Raw genomic sequence first — 26,182 nt, forward strand, 5'->3', positions numbered from 1 at the left:
CGAAAACATTGTAGTTTCAAATTTAATTATTTTTAATTTTTATTGAATAGTTAATAATATTATGATAACAATTAACAATTTAATTATTTCATATTAACAAAGATGATTAATGGCATAATATGAAATAAACATTGGTCCATGATAATTATCAGAATTCAATATAAATTTAATAAGATCCTAAAAGATAAAGTTATCAATAATTAATATATGCTATGAACAATTATAAAAACAATTATATGAAATAATCACTAAAGGTATAAATTATGAAGCTTTGTACGACTATGAACAAGCTAACCATCTCAAAAATAAAATCTAAAATTTTCCTTAAATAGCCCTTCATATTGAAATATAATATTATCATTATTACAAAACTAAAATCAAATAAACATTCATTATTTTAAGTCCTCAACATTAATATTTTAGAATATCAAATATTATTATTATTGAATAAGTTAGGTTTATTATTTTACTTAATACTTTTTGTCTTCTGAATTCGTTAACTTATTTACTGTAAAAAATACTGTCCTATATATAATTATAAATTGAATCTAACTATTTTATAATATTTTAATTGATTTCAAGTACTCATTATTAAAAAATGTAAATTCAATTGTAGGATTATTATAAAGAAAAAACGATTTGGCATTTTTGTATATTAGAAGAGGTGTAAAAAAATACAAAGTTTATTACAGGATGATATTTTTTTTTCTGTAAATTTTGATTGTCAAGTTTTGTTTATGATACTTACATAAAATATACCTAGTAACATATACATGTGTATAAATCTATTCAGTTTTGTAAAAACCATTATCATAGTTCTAAAGGGAAAATGTCATTTGAAATACCATCAAAAATCGCAAAAACTATTAATAGTGGGTGCAGTAGTTATGAATTGATTATTCTCTTTTAAAATTCAAACATTTAAATTTTCATGTATACAAAACATAATTCGTTAAGATTTTTGGAATGATTATAAAAAAAAAAATAATGGCCATAAAAAGTACAATTACCTTGTGGTTTTTTTTTAAATCAAGCTGAAAGTTAAACTTTTTTCAAATAAAGCATAAAAAATATTTAGTATAATAATATAGTCATAATTTATGATAATACCAACACAATTTTTACGTAATTCAAAGTTTAAATTGATGTTGTATAACATTTTTAGACTTTTGCAAAAAATATATATATTATGTATATTGTTAACTCTATTATTATATGTATAACTAACTCTTAAATCGATAGGAATTTTCTGTTTCTTAGATTCTTAGAATTACCTAGTATTTTTTTAATAAAACGCATCATAAATATTTATCATGATCATTATTATGCATTATTAAACATTAATAATGCTGTGTATTCAAATTGGTCGTATTATTTTCCACTTATTTTTAAAATAAATTCATAACATGCGAGAGAAATATTAAATTCGTTAAAGCCTTACATTTCAGTTTAAGATAATCATTATATCAAAAATAGCTTTTCTCTATTTTTCTATTAGTTAATTTATTTATGTATAATAAACGCGTTATACCGTAAAGGAAATTTTAATGCGTATAAAGTACAGCAAAGTTTATTATTTTCATTATTCTTGGAGGAATTAAAAGTATCGGAAAATGGTGACCTAAAACGGTTAGTACCTACGAGACCGATTAAAATAATTTAATACAACATTTTCGTAACGATATTTCTCTTAGACTTACAATTAGACAATTAGACACTTATAATTAGAACATACACATCTATATTATATTATTATAAATGTTGTACCTACTTCTTACTGTACGTTATGTATTTTGATTTGCGTCGATATACAACATAGTTATTAGACGCAATTTTATCGTTTTCTGCGGCGTTAACGTATCGAGACCAGCAAATGGCTGTAGAAAGTTATACTCGTACTCGAGTCACACAATCGAACAATTTAACACCTTTTGGAAATAATTCTTGCCACTCCGTAAACGACATGTCATATTGCAAAAGTCGGTATAACGCTAGGTAATTTATCCTTCAAAAAATAAATGTATCAAAGAGGATCAACTCTCAGATCGTTCGTCATACTAATATAATTCATAGAGACTCGTTCAAGTGCATCGTAACACAACGTTTTATTTATGTGTTTTTATTGTCAACATTTGTATTTATTCGTGCATTTTACTATTCTTTTTCACGTAAGTGCGTGACAAAACTATTACTTTTTTTTTGCTTTAAAACCTTTTACCCTATAACTACTATATTATGCTTTCGTTTTTTTAATTTTTATTTATTACGTGTTTTTCTATCATAATATATTCTTATTGTTATTTTTGTAACGATAAAATTCGTTTTGAAATTGTTTTTTCAGCTTATGAAAAAAATTATTTTTACCTTTCGTAAATCATACCAAACTAATAATTATAAAGAAGTTTAAAATGTTATTTTTTTAAAGTCATTTTAAGCATTAAATTACACATTTTTTGGGTCACGTATTTTTATGACCAAAAAGTTTTATTTTTACTTATTGTTCATTAAATAATAATGTGCTTTGTTATGTATCTAGTATGCATAAAAAATTACAAACACAATATTATTTCAAAACTTAAAAAATAATATTTTGCTAAAAATACATTTAAACAATATACCCACCTATAATAACTTAATTTATATCATATTTAGTTCTAAATAATTAGGATTTAAATTTTAAATTATTAGTATATTCAATCACTTAAAAGGGCAGGATTTTTATTTAGTCAAATTATGTTTAGTTTTAAACAAATATAACCCCTATAAGTAGGGTAAAATTTGTTCAATCAATGGTTTGAATAACGTTGTTTGCATAATATACATATATAGTATATGTCATTAAAAATATTTTATGTTTCCTATCAATGCATCGCATCAAGATAATGTATTCTATTATTTGTTTTAATTTATATTCTGTTTTACAATTAATGTTTATTTGATTTACTTATTTTTAAAATTTAAAATCTTAATAACCTTAAGGATTGAAAACATTCTGAAATAACATATAATTACAATAATAGTTATAATAATATTATTGATTTAATTTATATTATTACCTTCAATGTTACATAAAAAAATATTTGTTTTTTAAATAAAAATAAAATATCTTTTTTTAAATGTTTAATTTATATAGAATAATAATTAATAAATAATATTAATTGTTACATTTTATTTTTTACATTCTTTACAATATATTATCTATAATAAGACTTAAATGAGAGGTATTACTAGAGGCACCTACTTAAAATGTCCAACTTATGTATATATTTTTGAATCTTAAACGAGCTAACCATAATAATTTATTTTATCTCATTTTAATGTTCACGAGATTCCAAGGGACTTCTTATTAAACGCATTATGTTTAAAACGAAACGGTTTAAATAGAAATCCAGATATCCACCTCATGGGATTCGTAACAGTATCGTCGACGTCGTCTTGTACGATGTTTCCCTCTCGAAAACAATATATATTTAATATGGGCTTGGAAAAAATGTAAAAACAATATATTACATGGGTATGCAAAAAAAGCATCGAAAGTGTATTCGATTTATTCCCATCTAACCCGACCCACGTAGTATAATATTTGAAACATTGCGTAATCTCCGAATAAAGTGTAGTAAAATATCATGTAAAATAATAATCGTACGTTCTTTCGGAAAAAAGTTTTAACGTTTACGTGGCTGATGTGCTCGCGCGAGGATCGGTACGAGTATATCCGGGCGAGTGTAATGCGCACATTTTTAATCGTGTCATTAAAACACGACGATAATCCAAAAACTGCAATTGAAACGCGCGAATTTAACGATTTTTTATTATTTTTTTATTTTATCGACATGCGTAGAAGAAAAACGATAATATATTAAACAGATGCGTATTCGAGTAACAGACTGGATCCGTTTCCGGTTAGTGTTATCGTCGTAAACTATAATATGTATATGTCGATTTCCTACGAGGTATTCAAATGATGTGCAGTTCCCAGCGGTATTATAATAATATAATACTGTCGTCCGCACGTACCGACTTGGTGATGTCATGTGCAATTTAACCGTAGGTAAAATTTACACGTGTTGTACATAAACCTATAGGATCCCACATCCTATCCCGACTCTAACTACACACATGTTGATATGAATATACATATTATAACGAGAGTATTATTATGCCGCTAATCGGAACTTCTAAAATGGCAAACCACGTGCAGCACACCCGATTCGACGATAATTTCACGGCAAAACATCACGAGCAGCTGTGGCACTGGCGGTTACGAGGTAACGTCCCTGCAAAATATTATAGTAGTTGTAATAATTAATAATACAATATACCTGTATAGTATGCAATATAAATTTGACAAATTTATATGATGAGAAAAACGTTTTATCGCGTACCTCTAGATAGGAAAAAATGTAAACGTTTTTGAAATTCGAAGAAGTATTCGCGGGTCGACGATTGTTGACACAGCTCGATGACAAATACATTTTTAAGACCTTTGTTTTTCGTCTATACACAATAAAAAACTCACCAAAAACACATATATATTATATATATTTAATAAATGTCATCTAACAAAATTTTGTTTATAAGTAATCATAATACGGTCAGTAATTTAGTGATTAGTTATTTGATTATTACAAAACATTCTAAAAATTCATTGGTGCGATGAATCGTTTTACGTAAACCATTTTGAATGATAAAAATTCATATACTCTTAATTTAAATAAAATACTATAGAAATAATTGAATACAAATAATTGCTTAGACTATATATACCAAGTCAGTTAATCATTCTTGTGTTTATGATGATATTAATAATATTGATTTGATAGAACGCAGTTAGAAACCCGGCATTTTAAATCCTACGATTCAGATTTTAAAACGCTTGACCCGGTTCATTAAAATACAATATTACGGTTTAGACCTTCGCTGGAATAATATTAAAATTCTCGGCTCACGTTTGGACTCGTCCAAAAATAAGTCCGGATTTAATTTTTATGAGTCCGTATTGACCCTAAGCACGTACTGACTAGGTCCATTCCTTGTAGTCGGTTTTTTTTTTTATTATATAATACAGTGACGGCAATTGAATCGCACAACAAAATCATCGCCAAAATATGTCGTTTATTTGAATTCATATGTTCTCCAACACTGTATTATTGAATGAAAAACATATACGAGTGCGAACAAACATTATATTTGGCACAGAGGCAATAATATTATGTTATCAACAATAATAATATAAATTATAATATAATATATTCACCAGTGGTTAATTAATAGCGAAATCTATATACTAACATTGCATCATGGTAAACAAAATATAATGTTGTTCAAATCCTCCGCTCTAGCATAAACTACAAACAAAACATCATTTCCACGAGTAAATAGTGGATCTATCTAAGGCTGCTGAGGTTCCCTCGTGACTTATGTAGATCTTCATTTTTTTTCTATAAAAAATAACAATATTTATTTTGATTTGTATGTCTGATAAATGTGTGAAATAATAATTATCGTAGAACTTCATATAAAATAACTTAACCCAACCAGACATGTTTAATCTAATTTTTTTCAATTTTATTTTGAATTTCATCAGATCTTGATTTTTGGATGTTTACTTAAAGACTACAATTTCAAATGAATCGACTTTATGTCACTTAGAGGGTATATCGTGTGGTGGTAATGGAAACTAATAGTTTTTTTTTTTTTAATAAAAACTACACTTGTCGTGTAAATGGTTGAGTAGACGGTTTTTTTATTTGAAAAAGTTAATGGAGGAAAATCGTTATACAAACGTGGAGTTATTGAGTTATAATTGACCTCGCTATCACATCGTTTCGAAACTTTGGTGAACTCTGGGCAACATATTTTTATAATATCAAAATATCTTCGCAATTGATTATTCGACGATTTTTTCCGCATAATAATATATCCTAATATTGTTTTAAAATAAAAAATGTATTTATACCTATATATTATCGTTAGCAGGTTGCCATCGCGAGTATTTTTCAATTTGAAACTTGTACGCATATACAAATATGTGTATAGTAACAAAATTGTAGGTAAATAGTGCAAGTACATAGGGCGCACATCAGTTGATCTCACCATTACCCGGTGTGCCATAAAGGAAACGGAATAAACGTAGGGCAATTATAAACATAACATGTATATATATAATTATAAATTGCGAGACCGTAAATCTTTAACTATCCCGCGATATCGTACTGGAAACGCGTGTGTATACGTGTTCGTGGAATTAAATAATAAATACTGATAATCGCGGCGCGACGGGGACGCATATCTCGCGTATAACCAAAGGGCCAATTATTATTCGTGTTTTTAAGCCATTCTATGTTTTTACTATACCTATATATTATGATACCTACTACGTCGTGAACTATTTTCGTATTATACGACTCGGGCGGAAAGGGCGTACTCTTAACGGGACTACGGTGGCTCATCCCGTCCGCTCTAAAACAACTAAAACATAAACTATGAATAGTAAATATCGTGTTTCCATAATAATAATAGGTACAGCTGCAGGTATTAAAAAGTTAACGTTATGGTTTACGCGTTCGGGACCGGTCATTAATTTATATTGGATATAATATCCTCGGTAACCGTATAATGATTAGACGCAAATATTGCTTAAAACCGTATCCACAGCTGAAGTCATCTGCGTCATGTTTAACGTGGTTAGACGAAGTAGAATGATATTAATATCTAATAAACGCAGTTTCTAGTGTCAGAATGACATAACCGTAAATGACGAAAATCTATACGACTCCGTGCGGAATGTTTTTGTACTTTTTTTTACCCCCTAAATGTCGTTTATTGTTTGGCGGATACGGCGATGTGTGTATAAAAATGCCGCGTAAAAAATGACTACCACGAAAATCATCACTAAATTCATCTCAATAAAATTATAACAGAGTTTTCCCTCGACTTGTCCTTTTATTGATGTTTTCGTTACATTTAAATAATTTCGTTTTCGTCTTGCCACAAAAACTTTCCCGTCGAAACTTTGTCGCGAAAAATTAAGAGTTGATTGTTAAGCTTTTAATATCATCGCAGCCGCCTTTGCCTTGGCTGTCGCCATCGTCACCATAAACGTTTGACTACTATACACTGTTGACTGCTGCAGTGTGTAATTGTATACTGTTTTAAGCGCCCAAAATGAAAATGATTTTCAATTGTGCGTAACTATTTTAATGAAACTGCAGTGATGTGACGCTCTGTGGTCGATTGTCGGTTTTGTCGTATCACCGATATTAATTGTTGTTGTTGCGTTCGGGTGACGTTTACGCATATTCGGTAAAAGTAGATGGAAAAAAAACAGATTTAGAGTACACTACACTGAGCTGCATTCAGCGGGTAATAAATGTTAATATAGTCTCACATTTTGAAACCATAGATTCTTACCGGAGTTCGCTTAAGTTCACGGGGGATTTACAAAAAAATATATTCAACTTATAAATAATGAAAATGAATATTTATGTTAATTTTTTATTATTGAACGCATAGAAAAGCGCAGTTAAGCACATTATGTAATATTGTCTCGAAATGTTTTATGTTTCTTTCGCCCCTATGATAATAACGACTCGATGGTTAAACGGTGAAAACGTAAAATATGAATTAATATTATATTCCGTATATTTACAACTCACTGAAATATTGAATTGACCTAAGTGCCTTTTTGTCGGTCGAAAAATCACCACTCTCGCGACGAGCGGCACACTTCAGCCGCATAATTGAACCCCCACCGCGATATAGTTGTGGACGGAATAACGCGCGCACAGTGTGTTCCGGACACAAATTTTTCACTTCCGGAAACGCTATATTATTTTATATCGTAATATTATTATTGTATGTTAGCGGAAATATTATTGTCACGGCCGCCACATTGACGTGCTACACGGGGGATATTGTTTCCGAGAGCCGACATATTATATACTTGCCGCGCGCACATGTCCCCCGGACCAGCAATCGTTAAACGCCGTCGGTATACGTCACAGCGTGTATATGGATATGCGTCTGTTTAAGTATCAAAGACTTTTTTTTTTATAGTTTATCTCGCATGTGGCTTTTTTTTTGTACTTTTATCACCACCCTTCTTCATTCTGTCGAACTGTACCTATATATATATCATGATGGTGTACACTGCTATAATAATAACGACAATGCATTATATATATTATATATAATATATCGACTTACAATTTTTTTTTTTATCATCGCTATTGTGTACGCGTATACATATAACTCTAACTGCGAATAAAAGTCTGGTTGACCTCTACCGCGAATAATATGTATTACTCGGCGCGTATATAGTATAACTTAACGCAGTGATGTGTGCACTCGTATTATACGCTTACAACGACAAACTACACGGGTGTCGACTGTATTACATAAGTACCTACACACACACACGATGTGCGGACTTTCTGTATATATATGTATACGGAAAAAACAGTCTTGCGGATTTCCAAGACGTGCACGGGGAGGACAACTGTACCGGGGACGTGACTCATCCAGTAATAAATAATCCGTTAACTGCGGTGTGTTTGCCAAAAAAGAAAAGGTTTTCCGAGACTTAGCCGCACTCAAATGTACCCGAATACATTTATAATATCGTCACGATAGCTGTTGTACGGCCTTTTCGGTTTTTTAGTCACTATATCGAAACTACGTGCTACAGTTGTATACATTCTCGACGCCCTCGTTCGGTAACGATCTGTACGAATTTTTCAAAGATCTTCTCCGTCACCATTACATTACATTACGTCGTAGTTTTTTTTTTTTGTGTTCCCGGCACAATACGTTCCGTTGATTATTAAATTTGTGTTAAACGTAACTAGTTTACATTATACTCGCATGTTGCATCAGGTTATGGCGAAGAGTAAAACTTTTAAAAAATAGTCGAAATGCGATGACGACCAAAAATCTTTGGGGAATCGTGAAACGAGTTCGGTAAGTTTAATTACGAGAAAACGCAATATGAATCTTTATTATGTTGTACAGAAATACAATATTACTATACTTTTTGTATAAGTACAGTTATTTATAGTATCAACTCCCTAAAAGACCCTCTAGAGACCGAGAAAAAATTACTATCGCTACTGTTTTTATCCGTTTCAATAATATAATTGTTTAAGATTAATATTATTAGTTTAAACTATGATTTATATCATATTATGTACATTATAAACTATGCGTTGATATTTTATGGTCAAAAACCTTTCACAATTTCGTATAATCTGAAAGTCTGTACACATTATTGTAATTATTTTATTTTTTTGTACTTCAATCTTCCACCATCAATCTAAATTTTGTAAGACATAGCCAAACAACGAATCATTGGTCAGATATATTTTAGTAAAACATGTTTCTGTCAGAACTTACTGTAGAATAAATATCACGATTTCTTTAATATTCGTAAATAACAAACATTTTTTCAAAAACATTTGTTAGTAATGAAGCATAAATAATAATCGCTCAAAAATGTTGAATTCTTGTACAAATGTTTAAATTGCACATCTATTCTGTAAGCACCACTCATTTTATTTATTATATATATATATATAATATATATATATATAATATATATGATATACTAAAGTTCATTTGAAATTAAACAAGAACCTTCGTAATGGAAAGAAATTCTCTCGATTTTCTTTTATGTGTTACTTTAGGGATTAATAATATTTCCATTAATAAAATAACATGAATAGAATATTTATAATTCTACGTAAGATGCTTATAGTTCAGAGCTTTTTATGAATTGAAATACAAAATTGACATTTCATAGTTTGCTGCTTTTGCAGAAACATGAAAATAAAATATTCAAACAGGATAATTTTATTTTATCTTTGTCATTCGGTACATAAATAATGAATACGATAAAAATAAATTGTATTTTATATTAATTTATCTTATTTAATTTAAAACGATTATTATAATTATGCGTAAATAAATTATAATATTATAGTTATAGATAGTTTTATTGAAAGTATTGTAAACTACGTATAACAGTTAAAATAACTAAAATAATATGTGTGTAAATTCCATACGTTATTCTCGGCGTTTAAATTGAATATCATTCAAAAAGCTTATAAGTTAATCGTAATACATAATTAATAGTATCAATATTGTTAAATACTATGGCGGAGGAAGGCTTACAATATAAATTCAAAGCTTTTCACGTGTAATCGAGATGATATAATCATTGAGGATTAATCATTAATATTATGATACTAAAATAATACTTGAAATACGAATATAATGTAATATTTCAAACGTCAGTGAATTAATCCAGGGCATTGTGTAAATGGCATACACAGTGAGGGAAAACGAAAAAGTCGGGACAATAGAACGGGAGTAGTGATCATCGCGCAATTATCTCGGTGTGAGATGCGAGTGGCTGTAGTGGAGCCGGTGTAATATAGTACCGAAGTACATACTAAAATAATAATAAAACGACATTAAATATTGAAATTTATTAAACGAAACAATTTTGGATTGGCTGAATGGATTTCACGCGTGTCTCAAACCGCATCTCTAGGTTAACTTTATGCTGTATTTATAAATTATTAAAGATTTATTATTTAAAAATATATATATATTAAATCCTTACGATAATCTAAACCGTATTTTGTACACCACGTATCTACGTGCATGACATAATATGGAGATAATTTTGAGGTATTTATAAAATGAAAATTACCGAAATCGCACACGTCATCTTTGTCACGTACATCTAAAAATATATTGTTCTACAGAAAAACGTATAATTTTAAGTTTGTCATAACCAAGTAAATTTCAAAACATTATTTATAATAATATTATCGAAATCCATTCGAATCAAGAGATTTTTCTACCTTTCTTTATTATTTATATTTGGCGAATTTATTAGAAACTGGAGAATTACAATTTTACGCAATAGATAGGTGATAATCATGGAAAACTCAAGCCCGCATAATAATATATTATTTTTCCCTGCATTGTGTAGTGTAACTCTGAGGGTTTGGTGCGGGCACGGAATTTTAAGTTTGCCGGCGTGACAACAAGATAGGTGCGTGTCAGCAGTATTCGGCAAGAGAAATTGGGTGTGACCAAATTTTTTAATTTTTAATTTTTGCCTACTCGTTTAGTTGCTCTGATAATGAAAAAAAGGGCGTTATCTATTTTCACCGAAATCGTATCATTCACTCCTCTGTCAATACCAATATTGTTTGCGAAACAACCAAGTTTATCACGAGTAAAAAATACATAATGTACTGCGCGTACTTGTTGATATAATCTGAGGCGGCGAGGCGCAATATCAACATTTGCAGAAAATTAATTTAAAAAATATATTTTTAAAAACAAAAACATTGTTGAATAAAATGGGAATTTATAATCACGTCACGACGGCTACCAATTAAATAATAATTAATAACCAGATAATAGACGCACGCGTATCCAGAAATTTCTTCGTCAAAGTGGACAGTACATAATCAGTTATCAAAATATTAATCTATTTATAATAATAATTATTGTTTGTGTACACGTGTGCACGTTTCCAATGCAATATACCTACCTTATATAATATAATATATAAAATATAAATTATATCGATCAGGAAGTCCAGTGACGGGTATTCGAGTTAGACTTCCGGCTGCGGTGTCGGAACGCAAACTTCCGGATTTGAGGGTACTAGCGTGGGCTGTGTGTCGTGGGAGCGGTATCCACTAAGATGTGAGTCGGGATCAACGCTTTGTCCGAAGGCGTTACCAGTCCACGACATTACACCACAACATACACCTAAACGAATGTGGTGCAAGAATATTGTCGTTATTGAACAATTATTACGCACCGATTATAATTTTTTTTGACGTGAAACTTTCTGGCGAACGTGTTCGGTATATGCTTATTGATTGGTGAGCAAAAATTTATAATACTCTTTATTGCAATAACGATGACGTATATTATATACAAAAACCGATATAACCGTCCATTTTAATCCCGATATATTTTTCAGTTTTAACCTCCTCTCAGGGGAATAAAAATAACCTACGATAAACGTACCCCCGGTTAAGTCCTTCGGGGTGGTAATTGTGTCCCGAGTTAATCTTACTCCCGGGGATAAAAACATTGGAGAGTATTAGAAACCTGCAGCGACAAAACACTGTAGCAGCAGGAATCTCTGTTTTTTTTTTTTATCGTTTGAGAACAAAATGACACGGCACAGCGCGAAAGACCGAGAGTCCCACGTATTGACCGCCTGTCTTTGGGCATGGTTAAACAAAAATAACTCGATTATAATTCTTATTTTTTTTTTTTTGAATAAATATTAATTTAAAGTGTTGAGTAAACTTTTAAAGAAATATTATCTTGGTATACCACATTTTATTAGCGATTCGCTGAGACAAGGTGTACAGCTCAAAATTAACTATAGGTATTACTTATAATTAATGATTTTGAACATTACAATTTTAGTAAATTATTCGTAAATTCACGAACATTATTCAAGTAAACTTATCTAAGACGTATTAATTTGTTATAAACTTCTATTGTATTATTATGCTTCTGTTTTCAAGGTGAAAATATTTCTTTTAATTCTTTACTTTGAGTGAATAAATGAATTGATTATAATTTTTATAAGTCATATGAAATTTGTCAAAATTGAAAAAAATTGAAAATAATTAAGTAGGTAGCTAAAAACGTATAATCATAACAGTTTTAATATTCATACTTAAGCCTCGAAAATTTAGTATCAGATTTCTCATATATAAGTCAGTATTAATGGACTTTAAAAAAAAGTTTACTGTAAAGCCACATACATTTTTAATGAGTAATTGAATTTTAAATTTTTAAGATATACCATTCTTTAAGTTTTTTTTTTTTTTTTTGGTTTTCGTTCAATCAGTGGTACCAATGATTACATTAAAAAAAAAACTAACAATGACGTCATAGCTTAAATTTATTAACATTTTGATTTTAAAAGATAATATTTTACACAAAAATTATTTTTGTATTTCTTTGGAAGGATGATTTATAAATGAATTGGAACCTTTTCTATTATTACCTTATACTGGTTCGCGAAACGGGGTAAAAAAATAAACATCCCTTAGTATGGTAATTGAGTGTAAGCAAATCCAACATGAATCAAATATTATATTATAATGACACCGTATTACCTGTTCTTTATATATGTCATTGCGCTGTAACTAGTTCCACAAGTACATTACTACATGATATTGGCAATATATTATAAACACTGCAGTGCAAGCACACTGGCCTTCGTGGTTAGGTGGTGAATTCGACGTATAAATTAATTTTTCATTGCACTTTTGTAGTACACTATAGTACTCGAATAGTTGTATGGGTTGCACTTAATCGTAAATCGTAATATCTATAGTACATTATATTAATTGAATTAGAGATTCAATGAGTGTGATGAATACAATATTACACGAATATCTACGTTATTATTCATAAGTTTCGTCATCGTTTTGCTTTTAAATTTAAATATTAAAAGTGCTCGTGCTATTTAACGAAAAACACGATAATAGTTAGTTCTATACTTAAAAAAAACTCTTATGAAAATAAATGTATTGTTATAATACACTAGAGACACAATTTCGGTTAATTTAGCTACATGTTCAATAAATAAGTGATAGACATTGATCTTCCAGACATATAAAAGCTTATTATTATTATTATTATAGTATACGGTTTATAATTTCATTAAACTGATGAAATTAATTTAGAATAATAAACCCACTGAGAGTCTAACCCAACCTTGTTCGTTCATCATTAAAATCAACGTAAGCAATTATTTTAAACTTAAAGTTCGATCTTCAAATTATACTTACTTCGAGTACTTTCCTTGTAAACACAACTTACTTATACCGTACTTTCGATTTTGTGTTTCAGCGTTTTCACGATAATTATTCGTGTCAGTGATATTAAGATATTTATTTGTTCGCTGCTTTAAATTACTTTCATTGTTGTTGTTTTGTTTTTTTACACAAGTCGATAAATATATTAAGTTAGTATACAGTACAAACAATAAACATATAATAATAATTTATACGTTGGTTAAATTTGTGTTTATTTTTTCTCGAGTATACTCATATATTATAAATTATAATCAACGATGCGTTTATTTTGGTGGTAAATTATACATTTATTTTTTAAACCTCCATTACGTATAAAATAATACTACCATTACTAAACAGTTTAGTAAGGATTAAAAATCAAAATATTAAAATCGAAATTCTGTTTTTTTTTAAAAAAAAAAAACTATAAGCTATTTTTATTTTATTCATAGCAAATATTAAAAAATTTATTTTTATAATAATATTATAGTTAATACTATTGATTTGAATATAAACATTGTTTGAAATATTGAACAACACCTATACCTCACGGTAATAATATCTAATCAATGTCGTGTGTTAGAAAAATAGCACTTAAAATATAATAAAAAAAGTTTGATACTGCATGGTGATGGCAAATTACAATATATAAGATGCATTAGTTTTACCAACATGGCTATAATTCTTGTTTACTATAACTTTTATATCCTTAAATATTATCTGTAAAACCATCATCATATATTATTATAAGTAATTATATTTGAAATAAATTCTTCTGCTACTCATTTGCAGAAAATGCATAAATTAAGACGTTATAATCGATAGAATTTCATAGTTACAGTAGTCACTTCAATATAATAAATTATATTTATATAACAGTATTTAATTATACTCTTAATTATATAAATAAATATTTTGTAAAATTTATAAAAATTAAAAAAAATTGTTTTTATTTTTTCATTTATATAATACATAACTATTTTAGAAAGAATATGAATTAATTTTAATATTAGGAAAATCATAGATATAATGGAGTTCACGTAAATATAGGAAAATGTATTACTTTATGTCACAATTTAATTACAATGGATTGTTTAAATTTCTTTAGGGTCCCATTTTTTTCTTACCCCAAACCAGTGAAGTAAGTTGGTGATAAAACATTATAATTTAAACCCTAATTAGCTTTATTGCGTTTGAAGGGTTTACATGATTTTACAATTAACTTTGTTGGTATTAGACAAATAATGTTGCACTTTACTTTAATAGTAGTCTCCTTTGTCAGGCTTATGGATATATTAAATTCACAAAAAAAGACTATAACCAAAGTAAAAATCTTACTTTAAGATTGTTTTTATATTTAAAATGTCGTGCTTACACCTACGTATTCCGTTGTCTTCTCTGTCATCTTTGCCGCAGCTAGGACAATAATATACGTCTTTGTGATGGCTCGGGACTATTGAAGAAAGTACTTATAGCTCAAAGCTATATTTCTTGTTGCTTTAATGGACTACTGGATTAATAATAATTCTGCTTCTGTTTTTTTTTTCGATTCAATGTTTGTAAGTAAACCTTAGCAACATTACCAGAAAAAAAGTAAGGACTGGGCTTTCTTTTAAGATTTCTTCACGCTCTAATGGATTGACTTTCTAAATAAAAATAAATCACCAATTTATAATATTACCTGTTCAATAGGACAAGCTATTGTATATATCATCATTTGCATATTGCACTTCTATATATTTTTTAGAACAAACATCATTTGTACTTCTTGAAATATCAGAAATGCTTATTTCAACGATTATTTAACACTTAGACTCATTAAAAAATATATTTAGAATAATCAACTATTAAAATTAACTAATAATTGCGAGTATAGTCATCATAATTATTTATGTTTTACTTACATGACTTAATAATAATATGCATGATGCTTTTACGTATCTCTTGACTTACATATTTATCGTATGGAAAATATCATACTAATTATTTATTTTGACTGACTTAAAAATACCAAAATTATAAACAAAATTTACAAATTGTACTTTTTAAACAGTTTTAATTAATTTAATTAGGTATCACGGTGACTTGTTTTTTAATTATAAAACATATTATAAGTACCGAGTATGATGAAGTCTTAGCTTACTTCCAACGTAATATTTTAAAATAATATTCAATAAATTAATATGTACCTGCTATTATTTATTAACATTCAATAAAAAGTATAAACTGTGATTAATAGATATAACGAGTAACGATAGTTTACTCTACTAAAATGTTTAGTTATTTTTTGAAAATGCTTTAGTTGGTATAGTGCAATATGTATATTGTATAGTCATTTATATAATTCGGTGTCACACCATGCGCAATATGTTTATAAATATAAATACAGTATAGGTACTAATAATACGTAAAGGATGATGGATTAATTTTACTAGAATAATTGTATCGGACATCATTTTGAAAATAACATAATTTATTATCAGAACCTATTAATTTCATCGATCAGAAATTACGTTTAGAGCATACCTACTATGTTTCATACATCACTATCGCCAATGTGTCATATTTGAACTTTGTTTTTGTCAAACTGGTTTTTAATTTTGTCACATAAAATAAATGTGTTTCTAGTTTGTTCCAACAGACAGTATTACAGCAGTTCTGTCACTCCTCTTGGCTATTATAACGATTTGATTTAAACCAATATTTACAATTGATTATTGCCATTAAACGTGTACATTTGTTTGAATGTATTACTCTTAGTTTGAATTTTATTTTTTAATCGACTACTTCGTTCATGTCATATTATTATTCGTAATCGTAAGTACGTGTAAATTATTTCAGCGTATAGGTGTTATTAATATCATTATGATTATTGACAATAAAACATAATATAAAAGTAAAGGTTATGTGTTCATAAAACTTAATTTGCTTTCAATTTTTCAAGTATATTATATAATAAGAAATTCAATTTTTTTTTTATAATTTTAGTTTATTATATGTGCAGAAGAGTTCAGAGTTCAAATTATTTGTATTTTTTTAGTTGTTTGAACGTAATTGTATTATTATATTATTGTTTCTACATTATTTATTAATTTTATTTTATAAATACCTATACATACGTATAAGTTATTGTAATATGTTAACAAATAAAAAACCAGAGAAATATTAATTATTGTATATGATAAAAAACTTTCAAAGCGCTGATGGTTTTTCAGTCATTGTGTCTACAAAATAATTCGACGAACTTTGTCGAAATTTAAAATTCCAATTCCATCAAAAATGTATGTGGCTAATCTTTTTTTGAAATTATTTCAAGAAAAACTTAAGAGAAACTTTGTATTACATTTTCAAGCCTTAGGTATAAGAATTAAAATTTAATTAATTTTTAACTACAAAATAGTTTGGAAATGTACACAATTCTTGTGTACTCGTATTTTGTCAACATTTGAAATTCAGACGTTTTTAATAAAAAAATTCTGGTACAAGTATTTTTTATATTTTTAAACTTATAAAGAAAAACCTATGAGGACCTTATATTTTCCATACTCGTATATTATCAAGTTCAGAAATATGTCAAAAAGATCAAGTATATTTATAAAATTGTATCACGTCTATAAAATGCAAACAAATTTAAAATCCCTAAAGTTATTTGTTTTTAAATTCAAAAAAAAATATTTATATATATATATAAAATATATAATTTAAACCGGTTTTTCATAAATACTTATTTCTGTTTTTTTAGTCTCTCTCCCGCCTGACTATCTGTCTAAGAACTGAGAAATTTCTATTTTTGATCTCTAAAAGTAAAAACTAGAATCAAATTTCTAACAATAGTATTATGCACATGATCCCACTAAAAATTAGTATAAATGTTTACATACGATCAACAATTCGTGTATAATACAGATGATTCGATGTCCTTCTTCAAAGGGATCATACTTCTAATATCATTTCATCAATCCGATGTTTTTACTTCCTGACGTTTTTCGCAATGCTCAGCTATACCGTTTTGTTCACCTTTACAAAATATTTTATTTTATATTCTACTATAGGTGAAGTGATTGAAGGTTTTCCAAACGAAATGTCAGACATGTTGTATGCGTGCTTTTTTGATGATAAACAAAATGGTAGGGTTTTATCGTAAATAAACCAACCAGTGTAAACTTCAACAACTTGATATTTTTTATGTTCACTTAAAGTGTTAAATATTACAAATAATATGTTCAAGTACTACAGAAATAATATTTAAAGGTTTAATATTCACTTATCCACAATATATTCATTATTCGAAACTCGTACATACTATATCGATTTTTATATTATAATATTATGGTTTTTCCGTACATTCAGTGTGACGTATTGGAATTCGAATACACTTATATATTGTATTCATGCCAAACTTGAATATATTTCATTATTTCACAACCATAAGTAATATCGGGTAAGTAAATTCGGATATTACCTATTATTAAGTTCAACCATATTCAGATACTTTGTACTTAATTACATCCTAAGTAAACGTAATATTACTATATGTTTTGATCGTTTGATGGGATTCTACGAAACCAACAAAATCGTTAACAATAGGTACACTATGATTAATATTGTTACAAAAACATATTATTACCTCTCAAAAATTACAGTGAAATCATTAAAAACTTGAAGCTCAAAAAATATGGTAATTTTATATACGTATTGTGTTGTTTTATGAGTAAATAATATGCTGGTTTTAATGAATAATAATAGAATTAACTCAATATAAAAGTGATTTAAACAAAAATCGTATAAGAAATGTACTGATTAATTACCAGATAGTTCATCTGTCTTGATACATGCAGTTAACATTTACGAAGTTTAATATTTCTCCATGACCTCATATCTTAAGGGACATTGCAGTAAAAAATATTGATTTACAAATATTTTTAAGTGTGATATTATAATAAGCTATAACTTACAACCATCCATCTACATAATAGATATCCAAATATTTTTGACACGATCGATTGTATTTTGTTTACATAATAATTGCATTCATCATTTGTAACTTACGTTTTTTGTAATATTTTTTATTTTTTTTTAATGTACCGTCGTTCAATATTTTTAATGCGATTTCCAATAAAAGTAAAACAAAGTTAAGCATTATAAATCTCTCGTGGGTATATCGCTATAATAATATAGTTTATCAATGCAGATTTAATGTGTAGTAGGTTCTTTGAACGGAATGAAAGAAATAAAAAATAAAAAACCATTATTCAATTTTTACAATTTTATTTAATATATTTGCAATGTCCATTCAGCCACTGTTTCTGCAATACCGCAAGTTATCCGTTAACTCGGCGAGCTTATGAGTGAGTGAAAATACATTAGTTTTGTATCGTCCCGAGTTCTATAGAAACTATAATTATAGCCCGTCAATACCACGTAGTCGTGGGCCTTTGTAAGTGAACGTGTTCCGTCGACAACGGCTGTCGTCGTCTGAATTAAATAAAAAATAAATCCTCCGACAAGTTCTGTTTATGCATCTATTTATTATTATGACTTAAACCAACATTCTAAGTACGTAGTACAATCAGTCATGATTTTTTTAAATTACGTGGGCAGCGAATTTCTGCAACGTCGCTTAAGAAATCTTTTATTATTCTTTTATACACGAGAATAAATTATTTTATAATATAAGAAATCCTTTTTCAAATCATAAACAGTTTTTCAGTTTTTAACGTGTAGGGTTTGAAAAACATATTTATTTTTTAAGGACTCGAAATAATAATCATCGTCCACATTTCGTAAATCATTCAGTTTTAGCTTAATAACAGCTATAAACGATTGTGAGTCAACGGCGAATATGCGAACACAAATAATTGCGAATGGATAGATCGTATAATCACTTGCAGACGGGGCGCGGGCTCGAATATGAATATTTTCTATCCTTTATTAGTTTGGCAGTTTGTTAGCAATTTAATTGTGTTCACGTTGTTTTATCATATCGCACAATGAAAATAAAATCGTTTAAATCACCATATTGTGAATAACCAAAAACCAAATATTTATTGTACAGGTCTAGTACGTTATATCTATCCTTTGTTATCAATGAATACGATAACGGCGGAAATTTGTTTCACTCGATAAGTGGATGGAAACATGTTCTGTTTTATTCATATTATATAAACGTAATTGTATTACTATTGCGGGTAACCGTGGTTTTGGTGCTTTTCAAAATTCGATTAAAACTATTCGCAATTTCCTCCTTTCACTTTAAAATGTTTTTCCGCTATCTTCAAAGTCCCTATGGGAAAGCGTACTTTACTATATCATATAGGTGTTAAGTCGATACGATTTTCACCGACGACATAGTAGCCATCTTTTACGTCACAATCGAATATAATATATAATATATATATTATATATATGAAGTACACTGTTCAATTGAGCGCACATAGCACGCGATCATGTAATGTATAATATTATATTTTATACACATAACGTACCGTACGTAGGTTTTCACGTTGTGAGCGGTTCACTGAGATCGACCAATATAATAATATAATATTTATAATACACTTTAATACAATTTACTTACATTCGTGTAAAAAAAGCAACTCGTACATAATTCAGTATACAACACTATATTACTATAATAGTATGTAAAATATTATTCACAGTGAATTGTCGTACTGACGACACCGCGACAAATGGTTCTTTTTACGACTTAGCCATACGTCTATCATACTATATTTCTGCGTCTAAATATAATACGAAAAACGCATGACAATGTATATTTATGTACGATTTAAAACTGTCGGATCGGTTGTAACGATGTTCGCTGCAGTTTTATTCAGTCGCGATTTTTTTTTTTTCCAAAATTGTTTTCCTTACGTGAACCGTGTTTCGGTTGGTCGTAGAAAACATTATTACATTTAAAATGCGTGCCAGTGAACCACGGTAATGTACTATAATATTATGGTTTATTCTTAGAAACCCGACAAATGAAGGTAAAGGTACGTCTCGAATCTCAATACAGACCAGCCACCATATACGCGGAGCACAACTCGTGCGAGCAAAAATGACTCGACGTACGTCACTGTCCTATGATGTTATACAATTAAGTTGATGTTTTCGAGAAAAAATAACCCAAAATAAATAGTGTCGCGTGTATCACTGCACGTGTGGCTGTTTAATAACAACACTCGGATAAACGTTTTTAGGGCCCAGAGTGTAGGTAATTATGCAAAATAGACGCCACCGGGTCACGCATAATAGGGACGGTAATAATAATTTTGTTTGCTCCGGATCGAGCTGAACCATTGGGTATAATGCGGTAAAGGTGGGTGATCGGGGAATGAGCGGATTACGACGATAAAGTTTTGTGTGCGTGGTGGATGAGCAAATTCCTCGTCATACTAAATAACCCGAATCTATATACCTGCTTTAGGTCAGCGGTTTCCCGACCATTATTCTATAGTACTATATTTATCCATTTTCACCTTTTTTTTTTTTTTTTTTTTTTAACGTAGCGAAAAAATAATATTCAAGTAGCGACATCCGTTCTATAATAACTCTTAGATACAGCAGAATCTATTCATAAGTTCCAAAACCTATTAAGGATAGGTAAATCTACAATAAAAAATAATAAACTGCAAAAAAGAAAAATAATAAAAATCGTTATTAAAAATATCTTTGTTTAATTTTATTCTAAAATCTATAGATAAAATGGTCCTTGTTTACAAACAAAAACCAAAACCACTTAAGTGGTCCATCCAAGTGTCAAAAAGGTTGGAAAACACTGTTTAAGATTTTATCACATTGTTGACGGATATGAAAGTACGCGATGCTAATGTTATTTTATCTTCAAAAATATATTCTACAGGAAAAATAATTCTATCATAAAATATAAATCAAAATTGAATTTTTTTCTTTAACTTGTAGAGGAAACTATTTTAAACCTCTCGTTGAATTCCATTTTTCTGTATTTAAATTTCAAACTATATAATATGTCTTAAAAAAGACAATTTTAAGCTTTTTATAAACAATTATTTTTCATTATTATTATTTGAAATATAATAAATAATCTGAGTTCTATATAAAAAAAAAAAATATATCAAAATTTGAATGTTCTACGAAGCCCATGAGTTTTGTCCATAACTTAATTCTGTACTGTACACCGTACTAACTCAAATAGTAATCATACATCAGGTCACAGGGAAAGTATAAAATTGAAGCGACAAATAAAACATGAAATACAATTTTAAAATATTATAAGATTGAGGTAAATTTGAAAATTTGACAATGGACATATCCCTTAAGACAACTCTAAAGTATAATATCATTTGATGAGTATACCATAATAATTTTATTTATTTTTGTATGTATTCTGTTTTTGATTTGCATCTTCTAATATTTTTCTGACCCACTTTTCAAAGAAATAACATTATAGAGATATGTTAAACAACGTAATAATAAGCATAAAAATTAGAACTATGTTACATGATATATGCCAATGTTTAGCTATGGCTATGTATGTATGGTTTATTAGTTACTTTATATCTTATCAGAAGTTACAAATCAGTATGAATTTTTCAGGAATATCGAAACATTTAATAAAATTTCATATCTTGTAGATTAGTTTTTTATTGTATTAACTTTATTTTTAAAACATACCTAGGTATATTTAAAACCAAAGAGGAGTTGATAATTTATTGAATACATTTAAAAATAATTATTCAAGAAAATTATAGAATTATTATAATAAGTACTAACCCAGAGATGGTGAACCTATGACAAGTATCAGAAAGTGACACGCTCATGCTCTTTAAGTGACACGTTCAACTGCCAAACATTCATCGAATGTTAAATTTTATTAAAATTTTTAAATTTAAAAAAAGGCTCATCTAATTCTTTGACACGCAAGAAAAAAAAATAAAACAAAATGTTTTATTTGACACGTGGACACAGAAAGATTTGCCATCTTTGCACTAATCTATCGATATTATTAAATTTCTGTTAATGTGTAAAAAATAAAAATAAAAATAAATAATTAACTTAGTTAATTATCAATTATTATCTCGTCCAAGTATAAGTATACATTTGAAATCTTGATGTATCAAAAAATTAAAATATAATATAATCTATGAAGTGCGTATTTAAATTATTACGATATAAACTATAGGTATTTTGTATTAGATATTGATTGCCTAAACAATTGTGTGCATATTTTTTCGAAACTTAGTCTCTTTATTCTTTGTATATTTGATTGGTATGGATATATTCTAATACGAAGTACTATATGGTAGGAATTCTTCATGCAGTGTTTTAGAATTGCATCAAAATGTTGCCAATTGTTGTATAAAAGTTTTTGTTTCATGTGAATTATCTTGTGTTATATTGTACCTATAACTTTTTCATGTGAATGGTAAACTACTGCTTCACTGAATAAAGGATCCAAATTATTTCTGAGCATTAAGAAACTCTATATTATGTATTATATTAAATTGTTTATAATAAATGTATACAATTTAACTTTAAAAAAAAACCTTACTATTACATTGTTATTATACATATTTTAGTTATTTAATTAAAAAATAAGTATGTGTTATAAAAATATGAAAAAATTGTAGGTGTGTTAAAATTTTCTCGACATTCGAGCAGTACAGATTCAGCTCAGTTTACCAAATAGTGTGTGCGTATGGTATTTCATGGGCAGTTAAATTAATTTGACCAATGAAGAGAATTAATTAAACAATTTAAGTTATTATCATATAATTTTATTTGAGAAAAATGTCTTACGACAAATAATTGATTATAACTTATAAGCCTTAGGGCTTAGAGGTACAAATTTATATTTTTATATTCTTTATGAAATATACACACTTCAATAAAATAGTTGAAGTTGACTACTATCTACTTAGATATACGTTTAGACGGTAAAGCTAATTCATTGAATCTACGTATTATTGACATTTACAATACTTAAATAATTTAAATGTTATTATCATTAATTTTAACAAGTTTGATTAATGTTTATATGTAATCATTAGCGTGAATTTATTTTATCTTATAACTATTAATTACAACGATATACCAAAACTTTTCTTGTAGAGAAGTATTTATATTTAAAAAAAAACTGTTTTAACTAGAATACTTACTAATTTATAATTATGTTTATCAAAACTTAATCCAACAGTACTAAGTGAAACGGGTTAAACAGATCAAGAGATTTTAATTAGATATCTTAATAAATTTTAAGTCTTTCGTTTTCTTTATTCCATGTAATATAAATTCACCTTAATCTGATAATGCGAAAAAAAAATATTTGATTATGTGGTTTTTATAATTATTTATACATCAAAGACCTTTTGTAGAACAAACCAAATATTAATTACACATTTCTACAAAATTAGTTTTTACCCAGTTGTACATAATACACTGGTGTAAGTAAAAATATCATAAATATCACTAAATATAATTCGTTGTACTAAGTTTAAGACTTGACACTTTAATACAAGATTATTTATATATTCACAACTTTATTTTATAAAATTTTCAAACTCATTAATCATTATTTATTTTTATCAGTAATTTAAAATGTTTAAATAGTGTTTTTACAATAAATCTCCGCGTAGAATCGTAATTTTTAAGGTAAAAATATGTATCATCAAATTCAAATATACATATATTATTATTAAACAACAATACATCACTAACCTGCGCTTCAGTGAGCAAAACAGGACGGTTGCCCCACACCTGGTCTGTACAATAATATATCTTGTCTGTTTTTCCATTATCTTAGTATAATAATATGTGAATACTGTATACATACAGGTAATATTATTACCCACCTACGATGTATTTGATACTTTCTTTATTGTATTTTATATAATATGCTTTTTGTATTTATTAAAATAAATCATAATAATACTGGAAAACAAATAGTACGTATGTATGAATATCAATTTAAAATCAATCTCAATATTTTATTTCAATAAATTAATAATATAATATTATAATTAATTTACATAACTTTAAATTTCATCTACCTACATATTATGTAAGTAGAATATTTTACATTTTTTAAATAAAATATTAATATAAAACATTAGAAAAACTCATAAGAATTGAATTTTAAAAGTAAAGTTCCAGTTTTGGAATTATAAACTTATTTGATTGTTTGTAAATTTAATTAGTTATAGAGATTAGGCATAAACTTTGTACATTGTAAATTATTTTAAAATTACAAACGACATAATTAAATAATTTTGTAAATACAGGTATACTTAAATATGGATGATTTATTCCGACCATAATTTTCTTAAATTGATTCAACCCCATCGCAGTACAAGTTTAAAAACTCGGTAAAAATGTTTTATACACATTTATTTTTTTCAGTAGTAATTTGAGCTGCCATACATATTTTATATTTGAATCGACGGTGAAAAAATGTTAATAAATATTTTATATGTAGGTACTCTGTGTGATATATATCAATAAAAAAAATAAAATAGTGTTCATCAATAAAATAATTTTCAACAGAACAGTTGTATAGGTAGATATACATTTTTTAAATATAAGTTTAGATAAAACGTAAATTGCTTGTGAGATTAATAAACTGTTATAGATTATCAATTTTTCATACAAAATTACAATAATAATAAAATACATTTATAATATACATAAATACCTCATAGTATATATATTATATACATTATACTGTTAATACATATATATTAATTGAAGTAAATATATTTCTTACATAATAGCATACGAAATAAAAAATATATGCTTATTAATTAAATAACTTACAATATTAATATAAATTTATTTATATTTTGATACATATTTGATTATTTATAAAAAAGATTATAAAAAAATATTAAATAATATCAGTATTAGATAATAATATACAATATTGTAGATTTTATATTATTTTTATGGGCTTATTTATACTTAGATAAATGTAAGTACTATAATTCCTATCGAGTTCTAAATGTATTTGAATAACATTTTAGTTTGCATTTTTTTTATTAGTTCCATCATACTGTTTGTTGAGCAAAAAACTAAAAGAGATACTAAAGTTTTTAAAAATAAATATGTTTTATTTTGATATTATTTATTTTTCTAAATGCTGATGCAAGAATACTATTTCAAGTGTTTTATTATTTGAGTTTATTTTGATATTGAATTTGAAAGCAATAAATCATAGCATTAAAAAAAAATGGTTTTAAATTACCAATTTTTTTCTTTTTTTTTTTTTTAAACAGTTGTTTATGATTTTGTACATTTATAGAAGCTACTAGCATTATGTACTCTGTGATATATGAACCCGGTTTAAATCTAAA

At 27.5% G+C, this 26,182-nt stretch overlaps 1 protein-coding gene across 4 annotated transcripts in view; it reads left to right on the forward strand.

Moving 5' to 3' along the window:
* The window catches only part of LOC114120886 (BAI1-associated protein 3), a 149,923-nt gene that overhangs the window by 54,106 nt on the left and 69,635 nt on the right, over positions 1-26,182 (forward strand). The window lies entirely within an intron of this gene.

Source organism: Aphis gossypii, chromosome 3 (assembly GCF_020184175.1).
Source record: "Aphis gossypii isolate Hap1 chromosome 3, ASM2018417v2, whole genome shotgun sequence".
NCBI classification, from domain to species: domain Eukaryota; kingdom Metazoa; phylum Arthropoda; class Insecta; order Hemiptera; family Aphididae; genus Aphis; species Aphis gossypii.